This window comes from Pelophylax lessonae (assembly GCF_965119305.1).
Source record: "Pelophylax lessonae genome assembly, chromosome: 2".
NCBI classification, from domain to species: Eukaryota; Metazoa; Chordata; class Amphibia; order Anura; family Ranidae; genus Pelophylax; species Pelophylax lessonae.
This window is the reverse complement of record NC_138769.1, coordinates 552,054,502-552,078,207: the sequence shown is the minus strand read 5'-3', so window position 1 is coordinate 552,078,207 and position 23,706 is coordinate 552,054,502. Positions and strand designations below refer to the sequence as shown.

At 55.1% G+C, this 23,706-nt stretch overlaps 1 protein-coding gene across 1 annotated transcript in view; it reads right to left on the bottom strand.

Annotated features, from left to right (window-relative positions):
- The window catches only part of ATG101 (autophagy related 101), a 28,701-nt gene extending 5,830 nt beyond the window's left edge, over nucleotides 1-22,871 (bottom strand). The window contains exon 1 of the mRNA XM_082247097.1: nucleotides 22,640-22,871. The gene's annotated coding sequence lies outside the window, so the exon portion shown is untranslated. The remainder of the gene's footprint in view (nucleotides 1-22,639) is intronic.
- Nucleotides 22,872-23,706: the final 835 nt, after the last annotated feature.

Here is a 23,706-nt window from a genome sequence, read left to right as displayed (position 1 = left end):
CCCTGGCTGTATCTGATGGCTGGTTCTTTCTACAGTGGCCTATGGTTCCCCGGTCCTGGCTGTATCTGATGGCTGGTTCTTCCTACACTAGCCTTTGGTACCCCGGCCCTGGCTGTATCTGATGGCTGGTTCTTCCTACACTGGCCTATGGTTCCCTGGCCCTGGCTGTATCTGATGGCTGGTTCCTCCTACACTAGCCTATGGTTCCCTGGTCCGGGCTGTATCTGATGGCTGGTTCCTCCTACACTGGCCTATGGCTCCCTGGTCCTGGCTGTATCTGATGGCTGGTTCTTCCTACACTGGCCTATGGTTCCCTGGTCCTGGCTGTATCTGATGGCTGGTTCCTCCTACACTGGCCTATGGTTTCCCTGTCCTGGCTGTATCTGATGGCTGGTTCCTCCTACACTGGCCTATGGTTCCCTGATCCTGGCTGTATCTGATGACTGGTTCTTCCTACACTGGCCTATGGTTCCCTGGTGCTGCCTGTATCTGATGGCTGGTTCCTCCTACACTGGCCTATGGTTTCCCGGTCCTGGCTGTATCTGATGGCTGGTTCTTACTACACTGGCCTATGGTTCCCCAATCCTGGCTGTATCTGATGGCTGGTTCCTCCTACAATAGCCTATGGTTCCCTGGCCCTGGCTGTATCTGATGGCTGGTTCCTCCTACACTAGCCTATAGTTCCCTGGTCCTGGCTGTATCTGATGGTTGGTTCCTCCTACACTGGCCTATGGTTCCCTGGTCCTGGCTGTATCTGAAGGCTGGTTCCTCCTACACTGGCCTATGGTTTCCCTGTCCTGGCTGTATCTGATGGCTGGTTCCTCCTACACTGGCCTATGGTTCCCAGGTCCTGGCTGTATCTGATGGCTGGTTCTTCCTACACTGGCCTATGGTTCCCTGATCCTGGCTGTATCTGATGGCTGGTTCCTCCTACACTGGCCTATGGTTCCCCGGTCCTGGCTGTATCTTATGGCTGGTTCTTACTACACTGGCCTATGGTTTCCCGGTCCTGGCTGTATCTGATGGCTGGTTCTTACTACACTGGCCTATGGTTTCCCGGTCCTGGCTGTATCTGATGGCTGGTTCCTCCTACACTAGCCTATGGTTCCCTGGTCCTGGCTGTATCGGATGGCTGGTTCCTCCTACACTGGCCTATGGCTCCCCGGTCCTGGCTGTATCTGATGGCTGGTTCCTCCTACACTGGCCTATGGCTCCCCGGTCCTGGCTGTATCTGATGGCTGGTTCTTCCTACACTGGCCTATGGTTCACTGGCCCTGGCTGTATCTGATGGCTGGTTCCTCCTACACTGGCCTATGGTTCACTGGCCCTGGCTGTATCTGATGGCTGGTTCCTCCTACACTGGCGTATGGCTCCCCGGTCCTGGCTGTATCTGATGGCTGGTTCTTCCTACACTGGCCTATGGTTCACTGGCCCTGGCTGTATCTGATGGCTGGTTCCTCCTACACTGGCCTATGGTTCACTGGCCCTGGCTGTATCTGATGGCTGGTTCCTCCTACACTGGCCTATGGTTCCCTGGTCCTGGCTGTATCTGATGGCTGGTTCCTCCTACACTGGCCTTTGGTTCCCCGGTCCTGGCTGTATCTGATGGCTGGTTCCTCCTACACTAGCCTATGGTTCCCCAGCCCTGGCTGTATCTGATGGCTGGTTTTTCTTACACTGGCCTATGGTTCCCCGGTCCTTGCTGTATCTGATGGCTGGTTCCTCCTACACTGGCCTATGGTTCCCTGGTCCTGGCTGTATCTGATGGCTGGTTCTTCCTACACTGGCCTATGGTTCCCTGGTCCTGGCTGTATCTAATGGTTGGTTCCTCCTACACTGGTCTATGGCTCCCTGGTCCTGGCTGTATCTGATAGCTGGTTCTTCCTACACTGGCCTATGGTTCCCCGGTCCTGGCTGTATCTGATGGCTGGTTCCTCCTACACTGGCCTATGGCTCCCTGGTCCTGGCTGTATCTGATGGCTGGTTCCTCCTACACTGGTCTATGGCTCCCTGGTCCTGGTTGTATCTGATGGCTGGTTCCTCCTACACTGGTCTATGGCTCCCTGGTCCTGGCTGCATCTGATGGCTGGTTCTTCCTACACTGGCCTATGGTTCCCCGGTCCTGGCTGTATCTTATGGCTGGTTCCTCCTACACTGGCCTATGGTTCCCTGGTCCTGGCTGTATCTGATAGTTGGTTCCTCCTACACTGGCCTATGGTTCCCCAGTCCTGGCTGTATCTGATGGCTGGTTCCTCCTACACTGGCCTATGGTTCCCTGGTCCTGGCTGTATCTGATGGCTGGTTCTTCCTACACTGGCCTATGGTTCCCTGGTCCTGGCTGTATCTAATGGTTGGTTCCTCCTACACTGGTCTATGGCTCCCCGGTCCTTGCTGTATCTGATGGCTGGTTCTTCCTACACTGGCCTATGGTTCCCTGGTCCTGGCTGTATCTGATGGCTGGTTCCTCCTACACTAGCCTATGGTTCCCCAGCCCTGGCTGTATCTGATGGCTGGTTTTTCTTACACTGGCCTATGGTTCCCCGGTCCTGGCTGTATCTGATGGCTGGTTCCTCCTACACTGGCTTATGGTTCCCTGGTGCTGCCTGTATCTGATGACTGGTTCCTCCTACACTGGCCTATGGTTCCCCGGTCCTGGCTGTATCTGATGGCTGGTTCCTCCTACACTGGCCTATGGTTCCCCGGTCCTGGCTGTATCTGATGGCTGGTTCTTCCTACACTGGCCTATGGTTCCCTGGTCCTGGCTGTATCTGATGGCTGGTTCCTCCTACACTGGTCTATGGCTCCCTGGTCCTGGCTGTATCTGATAGCTGGTTCTTCCTACACTGGCCTATGGTTCCCCGGTCCTGGCTGTATCTGATGGCTGGTTCCTCCTACACTGGCCTATGGCTCCCCGGTCCTGGCTGTATCTGATGGCTGGTTCTTCCTACACTGGCCTATGGTTCACTGGCCCTGGCTGTATCTGATGGCTGGTTCCTCCTACACTGGCCTATGGTTCACTGGCCCTGGCTGTATCTGATGGCTGGTTCCTCCTACACTGGCGTATGGCTCCCCGGTCCTGGCTGTATCTGATGGCTGGTTCTTCCTACACTGGCCTATGGTTCACTGGCCCTGGCTGTATCTGATGGCTGGTTCCTCCTACACTGGCCTATGGTTCACTGGCCCTGGCTGTATCTGATGGCTGGTTCCTCCTACACTGGCCTATGGTTCCCTGGTCCTGGCTGTATCTGATGGCTGGTTCCTCCTACACTGGCCTTTGGTTCCCCGGTCCTGGCTGTATCTGATGGCTGGTTCCTCCTACACTAGCCTATGGTTCCCCAGCCCTGGCTGTATCTGATGGCTGGTTTTTCTTACACTGGCCTATGGTTCCCCGGTCCTTGCTGTATCTGATGGCTGGTTCCTCCTACACTGGCCTATGGTTCCCTGGTCCTGGCTGTATCTGATGGCTGGTTCTTCCTACACTGGCCTATGGTTCCCTGGTCCTGGCTGTATCTAATGGTTGGTTCCTCCTACACTGGTCTATGGCTCCCTGGTCCTGGCTGTATCTGATAGCTGGTTCTTCCTACACTGGCCTATGGTTCCCCGGTCCTGGCTGTATCTGATGGCTGGTTCCTCCTACACTGGCCTATGGCTCCCTGGTCCTGGCTGTATCTGATGGCTGGTTCCTCCTACACTGGTCTATGGCTCCCTGGTCCTGGTTGTATCTGATGGCTGGTTCCTCCTACACTGGTCTATGGCTCCCTGGTCCTGGCTGCATCTGATGGCTGGTTCTTCCTACACTGGCCTATGGTTCCCCGGTCCTGGCTGTATCTTATGGCTGGTTCCTCCTACACTGGCCTATGGTTCCCTGGTCCTGGCTGTATCTGATAGTTGGTTCCTCCTACACTGGCCTATGGTTCCCCAGTCCTGGCTGTATCTGATGGCTGGTTCCTCCTACACTGGCCTATGGTTCCCTGGTCCTGGCTGTATCTGATGGCTGGTTCTTCCTACACTGGCCTATGGTTCCCTGGTCCTGGCTGTATCTAATGGTTGGTTCCTCCTACACTGGTCTATGGCTCCCCGGTCCTTGCTGTATCTGATGGCTGGTTCTTCCTACACTGGCCTATGGTTCCCTGGTCCTGGCTGTATCTGATGGCTGGTTCCTCCTACACTAGCCTATGGTTCCCCAGCCCTGGCTGTATCTGATGGCTGGTTTTTCTTACACTGGCCTATGGTTCCCCGGTCCTGGCTGTATCTGATGGCTGGTTCCTCCTACACTGGCTTATGGTTCCCTGGTGCTGCCTGTATCTGATGACTGGTTCCTCCTACACTGGCCTATGGTTCCCCGGTCCTGGCTGTATCTGATGGCTGGTTCCTCCTACACTGGCCTATGGTTCCCCGGTCCTGGCTGTATCTGATGGCTGGTTCTTCCTACACTGGCCTATGGTTCCCTGGTCCTGGCTGTATCTGATGGCTGGTTCCTCCTACACTGGTCTATGGCTCCCTGGTCCTGGCTGTATCTGATAGCTGGTTCTTCCTACACTGGCCTATGGTTCCCCGGTCCTGGCTGTATCTGATGGCTGGTTCCTCCTACACTGGCCTATGGTTCCCTGGTCCTGGCTGTATCTGATGGCTGGTTCCTCCTACACTGGCCTATCGTTCCCTGGTCCTGGCTGTATCTGATGGCTGGTTCTTCCTACACTGGCCTATGGTTCCCTGATCCTGGCTGTATCTGATGGCTGGTTCCTCCTACACTGGCCTATGGTTCCCCGGTCCTGGCTGTATCTGATGACTGGTTCCTCCTACACTGGCCTATGGTTCCCCGGTCCTGGCTGTATCTGATGGCTGGTTCCTCCTACACTGGCCTATGGTTCCCTGGTCCTGGCTGTATCTGATGGCTGGTTCCTCCTACACTGGCCTATGGTTTCCCTGTCCTGGCTTTATCTGATGGCTGGTTCCTCCTACACTGGCCTATGGTTCCCTGGTCCTGGCTGTATTTGATGGCTGGTTCTTCCTACACTGGCCTATGGTTCCCTGGTCCTGGCTGTATCTGATGGCTGGTTCCTCCTACACTAGCCTATGGTTCCCCAGCCCTGGCTGTATCTGATGGCTGGTTTTTCTTACACTGGCCTATGGTTCCCCGGTCCTGGCTGTATCTGATGGCTGGTTCCTCCTACACTGGCTTATGGTTCCCTGGTGCTGCCTGTATCTGATGACTGGTTCCTCCTACACTGGCCTATGGTTCCCCGGTCCTGGCTGTATCTGATGGCTGGTTCCTCCTACACTGGCCTATGGTTCCCCGGTCCTGGCTGTATCTGATGGCTGGTTCTTCCTACACTGGCCTATGGTTCCCTGGTCCTGGCTGTATCTGATGGCTGGTTCCTCCTACACTGGTCTATGGCTCCCTGGTCCTGGCTGTATCTGATAGCTGGTTCTTCCTACACTGGCCTATGGTTCCCCGGTCCTGGCTGTATCTGATGGCTGGTTCCTCCTACACTGGCCTATGGTTCCCTGGTCCTGGCTGTATCTGATGGCTGGTTCTTCCTACACTGGCCTATGGTTCCCTGATCCTGGCTGTATCTGATGGCTGGTTCCTCCTACACTGGCCTATGGTTCCCCGGTCCTGGCTGTATCTGATGACTGGTTCCTCCTACACTGGCCTATGGTTCCCCGGTCCTGGCTGTATCTGATGGCTGGTTCCTCCTACACTGGCCTATGGTTCCCTGGTCCTGGCTGTATCTGATGGCTGGTTCCTCCTACACTGGCCTATGGTTTCCCTGTCCTGGCTGTATCTGATGGCTGGTTCCTCCTACACTGGCCTATGGTTCCCTGGTCCTGGCTGTATTTGATGGCTGGTTCTTCCTACACTGGCCTATGGTTCCCTGATCCTGGCTGTATCTGATGACTGGTTCTTCCTACACTGGCCTATGGTTCCCTGGTGCTGCCTGTATCTGATGGCTGGTTCCTCCTACACTGGCCTATGGTTCCCCGGTCCTGGCTGTATCTTATGGCTGGTTCTTACTACACTGGCCTATGGTTTCCCGGTCCTGGCTGTATCTGATGGCTGGTTCTTACTACACTGGCCTATGGTTTCCCGGTCCTGGCTGTATCTGATGGCTGGTTCCTCCTACACTAGCCTATGGTTCCCTGGTCCTGGCTGTATCTGATGGCTGGTTCCTCCTACACTAGCCTATGGTTCCCTGGTCCTGGCTGTATCTGATGGCTGGTTCCTCCTACACTGGCCTATGGCTCCCCGGTCCTGGCTGTATCTGATGGCTGGTTCTTCCTACACTGGCCTATGGTTCACTGGCCCTGGCTGTATCTGATGGCTGGTTCCTCCTACACTGGCCTATGGTTCACTGGCCCTGGCTGTATCTGATGGCTGGTTCCTCCTACACTGGCCTATGGCTCCCCGGTCCAGGCTGTATCTGATGGCTGGTTCTTCCTACACTGGCCTATGGTTCACTGGCCCTGGCTGTATCTGATGGCTGGTTCCTCCTACACTAGCCTATGGTTCCCCAGCCCTGGCTGTATCTGATGGCTGGTTTTTCTTACACTGGCCTATGGTTCCCCGGTCCTGGCTGTATCTGATGGCTGGTTCCTCCTACAGTGGCCTATGGTTCCCTGGTCCTGGCTGTATCTGATGGCTGGTTCCTCCTACAGTGGCCTATGGTTCCCTGGTCCTGGCTGTATCTGATGGCTGGTTCCTCCTACACTGGTCTATGGCTCCCTGGTCCTGGCTGTATCTGATAGCTGGTTCTTCCTACACTGGCCTATGGTTCCCCGGTCCTGGCTGTATCTGATGGCTGGTTCCTCCTACACTGGCCTATGGTTCCCTGGTCCTGGCTGTATCTGATGGCTGGTTCTTCCTACACTGGCCTATGGTTCCCTGGTCCTGGCTGTATCTGATAGCTGGTTCTTCCAACACTGGCCTATGGTTCCCCGGTCCTGGCTGTATCTGATGGCTGGTTCCTCCTACACTGGCCTATGGTTCCCTGGTCCTGGCTGTATCTGATGGCTGGTTCTTCCTACACTGGCCTATGGTTCCCTGGTCCTGGCTGTATCTAATGGTTGGTTCCTCCTACACTGGCCTATGGTTCCCTGGTGCTGCCTGTATCTGATGACTGGTTTTTCTTACACTGGCCTATGGTTCCCCGGTCCTGGCTGTATCTGATGGCTGGTTCCTCCTACACTGGCCTATGGTTCCCCGGTCCTAGCTGTATCTGATGACTGGTTCCTCCTACACTGGCCTATGGTTCCCTGGTCCTGGCTGTATCTGATGGCTGGTTCTTCCTACACTGGCCTATGGTTCCCTGGTCCTGGCTGTATCTGATGGCTGGTTCTTCCTACACTGGCCTATGGTTCCCTGGTCCTGGCTGTATCTAATGGTTGGTTCCTCCTACACTGGCCTATGGTTCCCCGGTCCTGGCTGTATCTGATGGCTGGTTCTTCCTACACTGGCCTATGGTTCCCTGGTCCTGGCTGTATCTAATGGTTGGTTCCTCCTACACTGGCCTATGGTTCCCCGGTCCTGGCTGTATCTGATGGCTGGTTCCTCCTACACTGGCCTATGGTTCCCCGGTCCTGGCTGTATCTGATGGCTGGTTCTTCCTACACTGGCCTATGGTTCCCCAGTCCTGGCTGTATCTGATGGCTGGTTCCTCCTACACTGGCCTATGGTTCCCTGGTCCTGGCTGTATCTGATGGCTGGTTCTTCCTACACTGGCCTATGGTTCCCTGGTCCTGGCTGTATGTGATGGCTGGTTCTTCCTACACTGGCCTATGGTTCCCTGGTCCTGGCTGTATCTAATGGTTGGTTCCTCCTACACTGGTCTATGGCTCCCTGGTCCTGGCTGTATCTGATGGCTGGTTCTTCCTACACTGGCCTATGGTTCCCCGGTCCTGGCTGTATCTGATGGCTAGTTCTTCCTACACTGGGCTATGGCTCCCTGGTTTGGGCTGTATCTAATAGCTGGTTCTTCCTACACTGGCCTATGGTTCCCTGGCCCTGACTGTATCTTATGGCTGGTTCTTCCTACACTGGCCTATGGCTCCCTGGTCCTGGCTGTATCTAAAGGCTGGTTCTTCCTGCACTAGCCTATGATTCCCCGGCCCTGGCTGTACCTGATGGCTGATTCCTCCTACACTAGCCTATGGTTCCCCGGCCCTGGCTGTATCTGATGGCTGGTTCTTTCTACAGTGGCCTATGGTTCCCCGGTCCTGGCTGTATCTGATGGCTGGTTCTTCCTACACTAGCCTTTGGTACCCCGGCCCTGGCTGTATCTGATGGCTGGTTCTTCCTACACTGGCCTATGGTTCCCTGGCCCTGGCTGTATCTGATGGCTGGTTCCTCCTACACTAGCCTATGGTTCCCTGGTCCTGGCTGTATCTGATGGCTGGTTCCTCCTACACTGGCCTATGGCTCCCTTGTCCTGGCTGTATCTGATGGCTGGTTCTTCCTACACTGGCCTATGGTTCCCTGGTCCTGGCTGTATCTGATGGCTGGTTCCTCCTACACTGGCCTATGGTTTCCCTGTCCTGGCTGTATCTGATGGCTGGTTCCTCCTACACTGGCCTATGGTTCCCTGATCCTGGCTGTATCTGATGACTGGTTCTTCCTACACTGGCCTATGGTTCCCTGGTGCTGCCTGTATCTGATGGCTGGTTCCTCCTACACTGGCCTATGGTTTCCCGGTCCTGGCTGTATCTGATGGCTGGTTCTTACTACACTGGCCTATGGTTCCCCAATCCTGGCTGTATCTGATGGCTGGTTCCTCCTACAATAGCCTATGGTTCCCTGGCCCTGGCTGTATCTGATGGCTGGTTCCTCCTACACTAGCCTATAGTTCCCTGGTCCTGGCTGTATCTGATGGTTGGTTCCTCCTACACTGGCCTATGGTTCCCTGGTCCTGGCTGTATCTGAAGGCTGGTTCCTCCTACACTGGCCTATGGTTTCCCTGTCCTGGCTGTATCTGATGGCTGGTTCCTCCTACACTGGCCTATGGTTCCCAGGTCCTGGCTGTATCTGATGGCTGGTTCTTCCTACACTGGCCTATGGTTCCCTGATCCTGGCTGTATCTGATGGCTGGTTCCTCCTACACTGGCCTATGGTTCCCCGGTCCTGGCTGTATCTTATGGCTGGTTCTTACTACACTGGCCTATGGTTTCCCGGTCCTGGCTGTATCTGATGGCTGGTTCTTACTACACTGGCCTATGGTTTCCCGGTCCTGGCTGTATCTGATGGCTGGTTCCTCCTACACTAGCCTATGGTTCCCTGGTCCTGGCTGTATCGGATGGCTGGTTCCTCCTACACTGGCCTATGGCTCCCCGGTCCTGGCTGTATCTGATGGCTGGTTCCTCCTACACTGGCCTATGGCTCCCCGGTCCTGGCTGTATCTGATGGCTGGTTCTTCCTACACTGGCCTATGGTTCACTGGCCCTGGCTGTATCTGATGGCTGGTTCCTCCTACACTGGCCTATGGTTCACTGGCCCTGGCTGTATCTGATGGCTGGTTCCTCCTACACTGGCGTATGGCTCCCCGGTCCTGGGTGTATCTGATGGCTGGTTCTTCCTACACTGGCCTATGGTTCACTGGCCCTGGCTGTATCTGATGGCTGGTTCCTCCTACACTGGCCTATGGTTCACTGGCCCTGGCTGTATCTGATGGCTGGTTCCTCCTACACTGGCCTATGGTTCCCTGGTCCTGGCTGTATCTGATGGCTGGTTCCTCCTACACTGGCCTTTGGTTCCCCGGTCCTGGCTGTATCTGATGGCTGGTTCCTCCTACACTAGCCTATGGTTCCCCAGCCCTGGCTGTATCTGATGGCTGGTTTTTCTTACACTGGCCTATGGTTCCCCGGTCCTTGCTGTATCTGATGGCTGGTTCCTCCTACACTGGCCTATGGTTCCCTGGTACTGCCTGTATCTGATGACTGGTTCCTCCTACACTGGCCTATGGTTCCCCGGTCCTGGCTGTATCTGATGGCTGGTTCCTCCTACACTGGCCTATGGTTTCCCTGTCCTGGCTGTATCTGATGGCTGGTTCCTCCTACACTGGCCTATGGTTCCCTGGTCCTGGCTGTATTTGATGGCTGGTTCTTCCTACACTGGCCTATGGTTCCCTGATCCTGGCTGTATCTGATGACTGGTTCTTCCTACACTGGCCTATGGTTCCCTGGTGCTGCCTGTATCTGATGGCTGGTTCCTCCTACACTGGCCTATGGTTCCCCGGTCCTGGCTGTATCTTATGGCTGGTTCTTCCTACACTGGCCTATGGTTCCCCGGTCCTGGCTGTATCTGATGGCTGGTTCCTCCTACACTGGCCTATGGCTCCCTGGTCCTGGCTGTATCTGATGGCTGGTTCCTCCTACACTGGTCTATGGCTCCCTGGTCCTGGTTGTATCTGATGGCTGGTTCCTCCTACACTGGTCTATGGCTCCCTGGTCCTGGCTGCATCTGATGGCTGGTTCTTCCTACACTGGCCTATGGTTCCCCGGTCCTGGCTGTATCTTATGGCTGGTTCCTCCTACACTGGCCTATGGTTCCCTGGTCCTGGCTGTATCTGATAGTTGGTTCCTCCTACACTGGCCTATGGTTCCCCAGTCCTGGCTGTATCTGATGGCTGGTTCCTCCTACACTGGCCTATGGTTCCCTGGTCCTGGCTGTATCTGATGGCTGGTTCTTCCTACACTGGCCTATGGTTCCCTGGTCCTGGCTGTATCTAATGGTTGGTTCCTCCTACACTGGTCTATGGCTCCCCGGTCCTTGCTGTATCTGATGGCTGGTTCTTCCTACACTGGCCTATGGTTCCCTGGTCCTGGCTGTATCTGATGGCTGGTTCCTCCTACACTAGCCTATGGTTCCCCAGCCCTGGCTGTATCTGATGGCTGGTTTTTCTTACACTGGCCTATGGTTCCCCGGTCCTGGCTGTATCTGATGGCTGGTTCCTCCTACACTGGCTTATGGTTCCCTGGTGCTGCCTGTATCTGATGACTGGTTCCTCCTACACTGGCCTATGGTTCCCCGGTCCTGGCTGTATCTGATGGCTGGTTCCTCCTACACTGGCCTATGGTTCCCCGGTCCTGGCTGTATCTGATGGCTGGTTCTTCCTACACTGGCCTATGGTTCCCTGGTCCTGGCTGTATCTGATGGCTGGTTCCTCCTACACTGGCCTATGGTTCCCTGGTCCTGGCTGTATCTGATGGCTGGTTCCTCCTACACTGGCCTATGGTTCCCTGGTCCTGGCTGTATCTGATGGCTGGTTCTTCCTACACTGGCCTATGGTTCCCTGATCCTGGCTGTATCTGATGGCTGGTTCCTCCTACACTGGCCTATGGTTCCCCGGTCCTGGCTGTATCTGATGACTGGTTCCTCCTACACTGGCCTATGGTTCCCCGGTCCTGGCTGTATCTGATGGCTGGTTCCTCCTACACTGGCCTATGGTTCCCTGGTCCTGGCTGTATCTGATGGCTGGTTCCTCCTACACTGGCCTATGGTTTCCCTGTCCTGGCTTTATCTGATGGCTGGTTCCTCCTACACTGGCCTATGGTTCCCTGGTCCTGGCTGTATTTGATGGCTGGTTCTTCCTACACTGGCCTATGGTTCCCTGGTCCTGGCTGTATCTGATGGCTGGTTCCTCCTACACTAGCCTATGGTTCCCCAGCCCTGGCTGTATCTGATGGCTGGTTTTTCTTACACTGGCCTATGGTTCCCCGGTCCTGGCTGTATCTGATGGCTGGTTCCTCCTACACTGGCTTATGGTTCCCTGGTGCTGCCTGTATCTGATGACTGGTTCCTCCTACACTGGCCTATGGTTCCCCGGTCCTGGCTGTATCTGATGGCTGGTTCCTCCTACACTGGCCTATGGTTCCCCGGTCCTGGCTGTATCTGATGGCTGGTTCTTCCTACACTGGCCTATGGTTCCCTGGTCCTGGCTGTATCTGATGGCTGGTTCCTCCTACACTGGTCTATGGCTCCCTGGTCCTGGCTGTATCTGATAGCTGGTTCTTCCTACACTGGCCTATGGTTCCCCGGTCCTGGCTGTATCTGATGGCTGGTTCCTCCTACACTGGCCTATGGTTCCCTGGTCCTGGCTGTATCTGATGGCTGGTTCCTCCTACACTGGCCTATGGTTCCCTGGTCCTGGCTGTATCTGATGGCTGGTTCTTCCTACACTGGCCTATGGTTCCCTGATCCTGGCTGTATCTGATGGCTGGTTCCTCCTACACTGGCCTATGGTTCCCCGGTCCTGGCTGTATCTGATGACTGGTTCCTCCTACACTGGCCTATGGTTCCCCGGTCCTGGCTGTATCTGATGGCTGGTTCCTCCTACACTGGCCTATGGTTCCCTGGTCCTGGCTGTATCTGATGGCTGGTTCCTCCTACACTGGCCTATGGTTTCCCTGTCCTGGTTGTATCTGATGGCTGGTTCCTCCTACACTGGCCTATGGTTCCCTGGTCCTGGCTGTATTTGATGGCTGGTTCTTCCTACACTGGCCTATGGTTCCCTGATCCTGGCTGTATCTGATGACTGGTTCTTCCTACACTGGCCTATGGTTCCCTGGTGCTGCCTGTATCTGATGGCTGGTTCCTCCTACACTGGCCTATGGTTCCCCGGTCCTGGCTGTATCTTATGGCTGGTTCTTACTACACTGGCCTATGGTTTCCCGGTCCTGGCTGTATCTGATGGCTGGTTCTTACTACACTGGCCTATGGTTTCCCGGTCCTGGCTGTATCTGATGGCTGGTTCCTCCTACACTAGCCTATGGTTCCCTGGTCCTGGCTGTATCTGATGGCTGGTTCCTCCTACACTAGCCTATGGTTCCCTGGTCCTGGCTGTATCTGATGGCTGGTTCCTCCTACACTGGCCTATGGCTCCCCGGTCCTGGCTGTATCTGATGGCTGGTTCTTCCTACACTGGCCTATGGTTCACTGGCCCTGGCTGTATCTGATGGCTGGTTCCTCCTACACTGGCCTATGGTTCACTGGCCCTGGCTGTATCTGATGGCTGGTTCCTCCTACACTGGCCTATGGCTCCCCGGTCCAGGCTGTATCTGATGGCTGGTTCTTCCTACACTGGCCTATGGTTCACTGGCCCTGGCTGTATCTGATGGCTGGTTCCTCCTACACTAGCCTATGGTTCCCCAGCCCTGGCTGTATCTGATGGCTGGTTTTTCTTACACTGGCCTATGGTTCCCCGGTCCTGGCTGTATCTGATGGCTGGTTCCTCCTACAGTGGCCTATGGTTCCCTGGTCCTGGCTGTATCTGATGGCTGGTTCCTCCTACAGTGGCCTATGGTTCCCTGGTCCTGGCTGTATCTGATGGCTGGTTCCTCCTACACTGGTCTATGGCTCCCTGGTCCTGGCTGTATCTGATAGCTGGTTCTTCCTACACTGGCCTATGGTTCCCCGGTCCTGGCTGTATCTGATGGCTGGTTCCTCCTACACTGGCCTATGGTTCCCTGGTCCTGGCTGTATCTGATGGCTGGTTCTTCCTACACTGGCCTATGGTTCCCTGGTCCTGGCTGTATCTGATAGCTGGTTCTTCCTACACTGGCCTATGGTTCCCCGGTCCTGGCTGTATCTGATGGCTGGTTCCTCCTACACTGGCCTATGGTTCCCTGGTCCTGGCTGTATCTGATGGCTGGTTCTTCCTACACTGGCCTATGGTTCCCTGGTGCTGCCTGTATCTGATGACTGGTTTTTCTTACACTGGCCTATGGTTCCCCGGTCCTGGCTGTATCTGATGGCTGGTTCCTCCTACACTGGCCTATGGTTCCCCGGTCCTGGCTGTATCTGATGGCTGGTTCCTCCTACACTGGCCTATGGTTCCCTGGTCCTGGCTGTATCGGATGGCTGGTTCTTCCTACACTGGCCTATGGTTCCCTGGTCCTGGCTGTATGTGATGGCTGGTTCTTCCTACACTGGCCTATGGTTCCCTGGTCCTGGCTGTATCTAATGGTTGGTTCCTCCTACACTGGTCTATGGCTCCCTGGTCCTGGCTGTATCTGATGGCTGGTTCTTCCTACACTGGCCTATGGTTCCCCGGTCCTGGCTGTATCTGATGGCTGGTTCCTCCTACACTGGCCTATGGTTCCCTGGTCCTGGCTGTATCTGATGGCTGGTTCTTCCTACACTGGCCTATGGTTCCCCGGTCCTGGCTGTATCTGATGGCTGGTTCCTCCTACACTGGCCTATGGTTCCCCGGTCCTGGCTGTATCTGATGGCTGGTTCCTCCTACACTGGCCTATGGTTCCCTGGTCCTGGCTGTATCTGATGGCTGGTTCTTCCTACACTGGCCTATGGTTCCCCGGTCCTGGCTGTATCTGATGGCTGGTTCCTCCTACACTGGACTATGGTTCCCCGGTCCTGGCTGTATCTGATGGCTGGTTCCTCCTACACTGGCCTATGGTTCCCCGGTCCTGGCTGTATCTGATGGCTGGTTCCTCCTACACTGGACTATGGTTCCCCGGTCCTGGCTGTATCTGATGGCTGGTTCCTCCTACACTGGCCTATGGTTCCCCGGTCCTGGCTGTATCTGATGGCTGGTTCCTCCTACACTGGCCTATGGTTCCCCGGTCCTGGCTGTATCTGATGGCTGGTTCCTCCTACACTGGACTATGGTTCCCCGGTCCTGGCTGTATCTAATGGTTGGTTCCTCCTACACTGGCCTATGGTTCCCCGGTCCTGGCTGTATCTGATGGCTGGTTCCTCCTACACTGGCCTATGGTTCCCCGGTCCTGGCTGTATCTGATGGCTGGTTCTTCCTACACTGGCCTATGGTTCCCCGGTCCTGGCTGTATCTGATGGCTGGTTCCTCCTACACTGGCCTATGGTTCCCTGGTCCTGGCTGTATCTGATGGCTGGTTCTTCCTACACTGGCCTATGGTTCCCTGGTCCTGGCTGTATGTGATGGCTGGTTCTTCCTACACTGGCCTATGGTTCCCTGGTCCTGGCTGTATCTAATGGTTGGTTCCTCCTACACTGGTCTATGGCTCCCTGGTCCTGGCTGTATCTGATGGCTGGTTCTTCCTACACTGGCCTATGGTTCCCCGGTCCTGGCTGTATCTGATGGCTAGTTCTTCCTACACTGGGCTATGGCTCCCTGGTTTGGGCTGTATCTAATAGCTGGTTCTTCCTACACTGGCCTATGGTTCCCTGGCCCTGACTGTATCTTATGGCTGGTTCTTCCTACACTGGCCTATGGCTCCCTGGTCCTGGCTGTATCTAAAGGCTGGTTCTTCCTGCACTAGCCTATGATTCCCCGGCCCTGGCTGTACCTGATGGCTGATTCCTCCTACACTAGCCTATGGTTCCCCGGCCCTGGCTGTATCTGATGGCTGGTTCTTTCTACAGTGGCCTATGGTTCCCCGGTCCTGGCTGTATCTGATGGCTGGTTCTTCCTACACTAGCCTTTGGTACCCCGGCCCTGGCTGTATCTGATGGCTGGTTCTTCCTACACTGGCCTATGGTTCCCTGGCCCTGGCTGTATCTGATGGCTGGTTCCTCCTACACTAGCCTATGGTTCCCTGGTCCTGGCTGTATCTGATGGCTGGTTCCTCCTACACTGGCCTATGGCTCCCTTGTCCTGGCTGTATCTGATGGCTGGTTCTTCCTACACTGGCCTATGGTTCCCTGGTCCTGGCTGTATCTGATGGCTGGTTCCTCCTACACTGGCCTATGGTTTCCCTGTCCTGGCTGTATCTGATGGCTGGTTCCTCCTACACTGGCCTATGGTTCCCTGATCCTGGCTGTATCTGATGACTGGTTCTTCCTACACTGGCCTATGGTTCCCTGGTGCTGCCTGTATCTGATGGCTGGTTCCTCCTACACTGGCCTATGGTTTCCCGGTCCTGGCTGTATCTGATGGCTGGTTCTTACTACACTGGCCTATGGTTCCCCAATCCTGGCTGTATCTGATGGCTGGTTCCTCCTACAATAGCCTATGGTTCCCTGGCCCTGGCTGTATCTGATGGCTGGTTCCTCCTACACTAGCCTATAGTTCCCTGGTCCTGGCTGTATCTGATGGTTGGTTCCTCCTACACTGGCCTATGGTTCCCTGGTCCTGGCTGTATCTGAAGGCTGGTTCCTCCTACACTGGCCTATGGTTTCCCTGTCCTGGCTGTATCTGATGGCTGGTTCCTCCTACACTGGCCTATGGTTCCCAGGTCCTGGCTGTATCTGATGGCTGGTTCTTCCTACACTGGCCTATGGTTCCCTGATCCTGGCTGTATCTGATGGCTGGTTCCTCCTACACTGGCCTATGGTTCCCCGGTCCTGGCTGTATCTTATGGCTGGTTCTTACTACACTGGCCTATGGTTTCCCGGTCCTGGCTGTATCTGATGGCTGGTTCTTACTACACTGGCCTATGGTTTCCCGGTCCTGGCTGTATCTGATGGCTGGTTCCTCCTACACTAGCCTATGGTTCCCTGGTCCTGGCTGTATCGGATGGCTGGTTCCTCCTACACTGGCCTATGGCTCCCCGGTCCTGGCTGTATCTGATGGCTGGTTCCTCCTACACTGGCCTATGGCTCCCCGGTCCTGGCTGTATCTGATGGCTGGTTCTTCCTACACTGGCCTATGGTTCACTGGCCCTGGCTGTATCTGATGGCTGGTTCCTCCTACACTGGCCTATGGTTCACTGGCCCTGGCTGTATCTGATGGCTGGTTCCTCCTACACTGGCGTATGGCTCCCCGGTCCTGGGTGTATCTGATGGCTGGTTCTTCCTACACTGGCCTATGGTTCACTGGCCCTGGCTGTATCTGATGGCTGGTTCCTCCTACACTGGCCTATGGTTCACTGGCACTGGCTGTATCTGATGGCTGGTTCCTCCTACACTGGCCTATGGTTCCCTGGTCCTGGCTGTATCTGATGGCTGGTTCCTCCTACACTGGCCTTTGGTTCCCCGGTCCTGGCTGTATCTGATGGCTGGTTCCTCCTACACTAGCCTATGGTTCCCCAGCCCTGGCTGTATCTGATGGCTGGTTTTTCTTACACTGGCCTATGGTTCCCCGGTCCTTGCTGTATCTGATGGCTGGTTCCTCCTACACTGGCCTATGGTTCCCTGGTACTGCCTGTATCTGATGACTGGTTCCTCCTACACTGGCCTATGGTTCCCCGGTCCTGGCTGTATCTGATGGCTGGTTCCTCCTACACTGGCCTATGGTTTCCCTGTCCTGGCTGTATCTGATGGCTGGTTCCTCCTACACTGGCCTATGGTTCCCTGGTCCTGGCTGTATTTGATGGCTGGTTCTTCCTACACTGGCCTATGGTTCCCTGATCCTGGCTGTATCTGATGACTGGTTCTTCCTACACTGGCCTATGGTTCCCTGGTGCTGCCTGTATCTGATGGCTGGTTCCTCCTACACTGGCCTATGGTTCCCCGGTCCTGGCTGTATCTTATGGCTGGTTCTTACTACACTGGCCTATGGTTTCCCGGTCCTGGCTGTATCTGATGGCTGGTTCTTACTACACTGGCCTATGGTTTCCCGGTCCTGGCTGTATCTGATGGCTGGTTCCTCCTACACTGGTCTATGGCTCCCTGGTCCTGGCTGTATCTGATGGCTGGTTCTTCCTACACTGGCCTATGGTTCCCCGGTCCTGGCTGTATCTGATGGCTGGTTCCTCCTACACTGGCCTATGGTTCCCTGGTCCTGGCTGTATCTGATGGCTGGTTCCTCCTACACTGGCCTATGGTTCCCTGGTCCTGGCTGTATCTGATGGCTGGTTCTTCCTACACTGGCCTATGGTTCCCTGGTCCTGGCTGTATCTAATGGTTGGTTCCTCCTACACTGGTCTATGGCTCCCTGGTCCTGGCTGTATCTGATAGCTGGTTCTTCCTACACTGGCCTATGGTTCCCCGGTCCTGGCTGTATCTGATGGCTGGTTCCTCCTACACTGGCCTATGGCTCCCTGGTCCTGGCTGTATCTGATGGCTGGTTCCTCCTACACTGGTCTATGGCTCCCTGGTCCTGGTTGTATCTGATGGCTGGTTCCTCCTACACTGGTCTATGGCTCCCTGGTCCTGGCTGCATCTGATGGCTGGTTCTTCCTACACTGGCCTATGGTTCCCCGGTCCTGGCTGTATCTTATGGCTGGTTCCTCCTACACTGGCCTATGGTTCCCTGGTCCTGGCTGTATCTGATAGTTGGTTCCTCCTACACTGGCCTATGGTTCCCCAGTCCTGGCTGTATCTGATGGCTGGTTCCTCCTACACTGGCCTATGGTTCCCTGGTCCTGGCTGTATCTGATGGCTGGTTCTTCCTACACTGGCCTATGGTTCCCTGGTCCTGGCTGTATCTAATGGTTGGTTCCTCCTACACTGGTCTATGGCTCCCCGGTCCTTGCTGTATCTGATGGCTGGTTCTTCCTACACTGGCCTATGGTTCCCTGGTCCTGGCTGTATCTGATGGCTGGTTCCTCCTACACTAGCCTATGGTTCCCCAGCCCTGGCTGTATCTGATGGCTGGTTTTTCTTACACTGGCCTATGGTTCCCCGGTCCTGGCTGTATCTGATGGCTGGTTCCTCCTACACTGGCTTATGGTTCCCTGGTGCTGCCTGTATCTGATGACTGGTTCCTCCTACACTGGCCTATGGTTCCCCGGTCCTGGCTGTATCTGATGGCTGGTTCCTCCTACACTGGCCTATGGTTCCCCGGTCCTGGCTGTATCTGATGGCTGGTTCTTCCTACACTGGCCTATGGTTCCCTGGTCCTGGCTGTATCTGATGGCTGGTTCCTCCTACACTGGCCTATGGTTCCCTGGTCCTGGCTGTATCTGATGGCTGGTTCCTCCTACACTGGCCTATGGTTCCCTGGTCCTGGCTGTATCTGATGGCTGGTTCTTCCTACACTGGCCTATGGTTCCCTGATCCTGGCTGTATCTGATGGCTGGTTCCTCCTACACTGGCCTATGGTTCCCCGGTCCTGGCTGTATCTGATGACTGGTTCCTCCTACACTGGCCTATGGTTCCCCGGTCCTGGCTGTATCTGATGGCTGGTTCCTCCTACACTGGCCTATGGTTCCCTGGTCCTGGCTGTATCTGATGGCTGGTTCCTCCTACACTGGCCTATGGTTTCCCTGTCCTGGCTTTATCTGATGGCTGGTTCCTCCTACACTGGCCTATGGTTCCCTGGTCCTGGCTGTATTTGATGGCTGGTTCTTCCTACACTGGCCTATGGTTCCCTGGTCCTGGCTGTATCTGATGGCTGGTTCCTCCTACACTAGCCTATGGTTCCCCAGCCCTGGCTGTATCTGATGGCTGGTTTTTCTTACACTGGCCTATGGTTCCCCGGTCCTGGCTGTATCTGATGGCTGGTTCCTCCTACACTGGCTTATGGTTCCCTGGTGCTGCCTGTATCTGATGACTGGTTCCTCCTACACTGGCCTATGGTTCCCCGGTCCTGGCTGTATCTGATGGCTGGTTCCTCCTACACTGGCCTATGGTTCCCCGGTCCTGGCTGTATCTGATGGCTGGTTCTTCCTACACTGGCCTATGGTTCCCTGGTCCTGGCTGTATCTGATGGCTGGTTCCTCCTACACTGGTCTATGGCTCCCTGGTCCTGGCTGTATCTGATAGCTGGTTCTTCCTACACTGGCCTATGGTTCCCCGGTCCTGGCTGTATCTGATGGCTGGTTCCTCCTACACTGGCCTATGGTTCCCTGGTCCTGGCTGTATCTGATGGCTGGTTCCTCCTACACTGGCCTATGGTTCCCTGGTCCTGGCTGTATCTGATGGCTGGTTCTTCCTACACTGGCCTATGGTTCCCTGATCCTGGCTGTATCTGATGGCTGGTTCCTCCTACACTGGCCTATGGTTCCCCGGTCCTGGCTGTATCTGATGACTGGTTCCTCCTACACTGGCCTATGGTTCCCCGGTCCTGGCTGTATCTGATGGCTGGTTCCTCCTACACTGGCCTATGGTTCCCTGGTCCTGGCTGTATCTGATGGCTGGTTCCTCCTACACTGGCCTATGGTTTCCCTGTCCTGGTTGTATCTGATGGCTGGTTCCTCCTACACTGGCCTATGGTTCCCTGGTCCTGGCTGTATTTGATGGCTGGTTCTTCCTACACTGGCCTATGGTTCCCTGATCCTGGCTGTATCTGATGACTGGTTCTTCCTACACTGGCCTATGGTTCCCTGGTGCTGCCTGTATCTGATGGCTGGTTCCTCCTACACTGGCCTATGGTTCCCCGGTCCTGGCTGTATCTTATGGCTGGTTCTTACTACACTGGCCTATGGTTTCCCGGTCCTGGCTGTATCTGATGGCTGGTTCTTACTACACTGGCCTATGGTTTCCCGGTCCTGGCTGTATCTGATGGCTGGTTCCTCCTACACTAGCCTATGGTTCCCTGGTCCTGGCTGTATCTGATGGCTGGTTCCTCCTACACTAGCCTATGGTTCCCTGGTCCTGGCTGTATCTGATGGCTGGTTCCTCCTACACTGGCCTATGGCTCCCCGGTCCTGGCTGTATCTGATGGCTGGTTCTTCCTACACTGGCCTATGGTTCACTGGCCCTGGCTGTATCTGATGGCTGGTTCCTCCTACACTGGCCTATGGTTCACTGGCCCTGGCTGTATCTGATGGCTGGTTCCTCCTACACTGGCCTATGGCTCCCCGGTCCAGGCTGTATCTGATGGCTGGTTCTTCCTACACTGGCCTATGGTTCACTGGCCCTGGCTGTATCTGATGGCTGGTTCCTCCTACACTAGCCTATGGTTCCCCAGCCCTGGCTGTATCTGATGGCTGGTTTTTCTTACACTGGCCTATGGTTCCCCGGTCCTGGCTGTATCTGATGGCTGGTTCCTCCTACAGTGGCCTATGGTTCCCTGGTCCTGGCTGTATCTGATGGCTGGTTCCTCCTACAGTGGCCTATGGTTCCCTGGTCCTGGCTGTATCTGATGGCTGGTTCCTCCTACACTGGTCTATGGCTCCCTGGTCCTGGCTGTATCTGATAGCTGGTTCTTCCTACACTGGCCTATGGTTCCCCGGTCCTGGCTGTATCTGATGGCTGGTTCCTCCTACACTGGCCTATGGTTCCCTGGTCCTGGCTGTATCTGATGGCTGGTTCTTCCTACACTGGCCTATGGTTCCCTGGTCCTGGCTGTATCTGATAGCTGGTTCTTCCTACACTGGCCTATGGTTCCCCGGTCCTGGCTGTATCTGATGGCTGGTTCCTCCTACACTGGCCTATGGTTCCCTGGTCCTGGCTGTATCTGATGGCTGGTTCTTCCTACACTGGCCTATGGTTCCCTGGTCCTGGCTGTATCTAATGGTTGGTTCCTCCTACACTGGCCTATGGTTCCCTGGTGCTGCCTGTATCTGATGACTGGTTTTTCTTACACTGGCCTATGGTTCCCCGGTCCTGGCTGTATCTGATGGCTGGTTCCTCCTACACTGGCCTATGGTTCCCCGGTCCTAGCTGTATCTGATGACTGGTTCCTCCTACACTGGCCTATGGTTCCCTGGTCCTGGCTGTATCTGATGGCTGGTTCTTCCTACACTGGCCTATGGTTCCCCGGTCCTGGCTGTATCTGATGGCTGGTTCCTCCTACACTGGCCTATGGTTCCCTGGTCCTGGCTGTATCTGATGGCTGGTTCTTCCTACACTGGCCTATGGTTCCCTGGTCCTGGCTGTATGTGATGGCTGGTTCTTCCTACACTGGCCTATGGTTCCCTGGTCCTGGCTGTATCTAATGGTTGGTTCCTCCTACACTGGTCTATGGCTCCCTGGTCCTGGCTGTATCTGATGGCTGGTTCTTCCTACACTGGCCTATGGTTCCCCGGTCCTGGCTGTATCTGATGGCTGGTTCCTCCTACACTGGCCTATGGTTCCCTGGTCCTGGCTGTATCTGATGGCTGGTTCTTCCTACACTGGCCTATGGTTCCCCGGTCCTGGCTGTATCTGATGGCTGGTTCCTCCTACACTGGCCTATGGTTCCCCGGTCCTGGCTGTATCTGATGGCTGGTTCCTCCTACACTGGCCTATGGTTCCCTGGTCCTGGCTGTATCTGATGGCTGGTTCTTCCTACACTGGCCTATGGTTCCCCGGTCCTGGCTGTATCTGATGGCTGGTTCCTCCTACACTGGACTATGGTTCCCCGGTCCTGGCTGCATCTGATGGCTGGTTCCTCCTACACTGGCCTATGGTTCCCCGGTCCTGGCTGTATCTGATGGCTGGTTCCTCCTACACTGGCCTATGGTTCCCTGGTCCTGGCTGTATCTGATGGCTGGTTCCTCCTACACTGGCCTATGGTTCCCCGGTCCTGGCTGTATCTGATGGCTGGTTCCTCCTACACTGGCCTATGGTTCCCCGGTCCTGGCTGTATCTGATGGCTGGTTCCTCCTACACTGGCCTATGGTTCCCTGGTCCTGGCTGTATCTAATGGTTGGTTCCTCCTACACTGGCCTATGGTTCCCCGGTCCTGGCTGTATCTGATGGCTGGTTCCTCTTACACTGGCCTATGGTTCCCAGGTCCCCCATGTAGCTGTACACAGATTCCCCCATCCAATAAGGAAGAGATACCATGGCTATGTGCTCTATCATTGGCTGTGAAGTAAGCATTAGGAAGACACCTGTATGTGATCGCCTTCATTCCCCGGCCTATCCAGTGACCCCCATCAACCCCACCATGACACTTACCGCCTCGGAGGGACAGAAGGCCTGCAGCTGCCGGTCAGTGCACTCATATAGAGGGGGAGAAGAGGAAAGAGCCAAGCTCAGCGCTGCCAGCTATGTACACAACGGGCCCTCTCTGTGCCCCCTACTAGTACCTGCTATGATGACAGAACCAAAACAATCAACGTCACCGGATTGTACCACCTTTACCGGAAGCAGCCTGTACACCGCTTCTATCATCCGGTCATACAAGAATTCCTTACGTCTCTCTGTACTTCGAAGGAAAGGCTCTTTGACGGATTTTCACTTTTCTTTACCTAGCGCACAGACCGTATTCTTAGTCCAGTATGGCTTTTCCTTTCCCTTGTCTCCCTTGAGCAATGGTATGGCCCGCTCTGTCAGGTTGGTACTTGAGCTCCCCCTGCCGGCCATGTCGGTGAGGACAGGAAAGTCAATGAGCTTGTGTGAGAACAGGTGAAGACATGGAGCCCGTGTTCTGGGTGCTTCCTCTATAAGTCCTCTGGATGAACAACTCTTTTGTTTATTTCAAATATGTGCAAAGCAAAACTGTTTTTTTTTTAGTTTTGGAATGTGGAAGGGTTTGACACTCTGTGTCCCCACAGAGGGAGATTCACCTTTTCCTGGTGACCGTTGTCACCAAGACAGAAAATAAAGGAAAATCTCAAATTTTGTCACAAGAGGTGAGAAGAAATCTTCCAAAGAATAAAAGTTGTGTGGTGACAACTCTCTAGGATGGAATTCCCCTCACTTTGTAGAGATTTCCTCTCACTTCCTGTTAGGTCTCCAGGACAGGCAGAGAAAGGAAGTCACCCTAGCAGGACACAGACAACAACCAATAACCTGATAGAGATTGTATCCCTTCTCTACTGTAAAACTACAAAAAAAAGTAGGACCCTATGTACATTTTAAGGGCTTTGCCTTCTGAAGAGCATTCTGTATTCAAATCGCTCTTCAGAGAGCTTAACCACTTAAGCCCCAGGAGATTTTACCCCCTTCCTGACCAGGGCCTATTTTGCGATTCGGCACTGCGTGACTTTAACGGACAATTGCGCGGCCGTGCGACGCTGTAC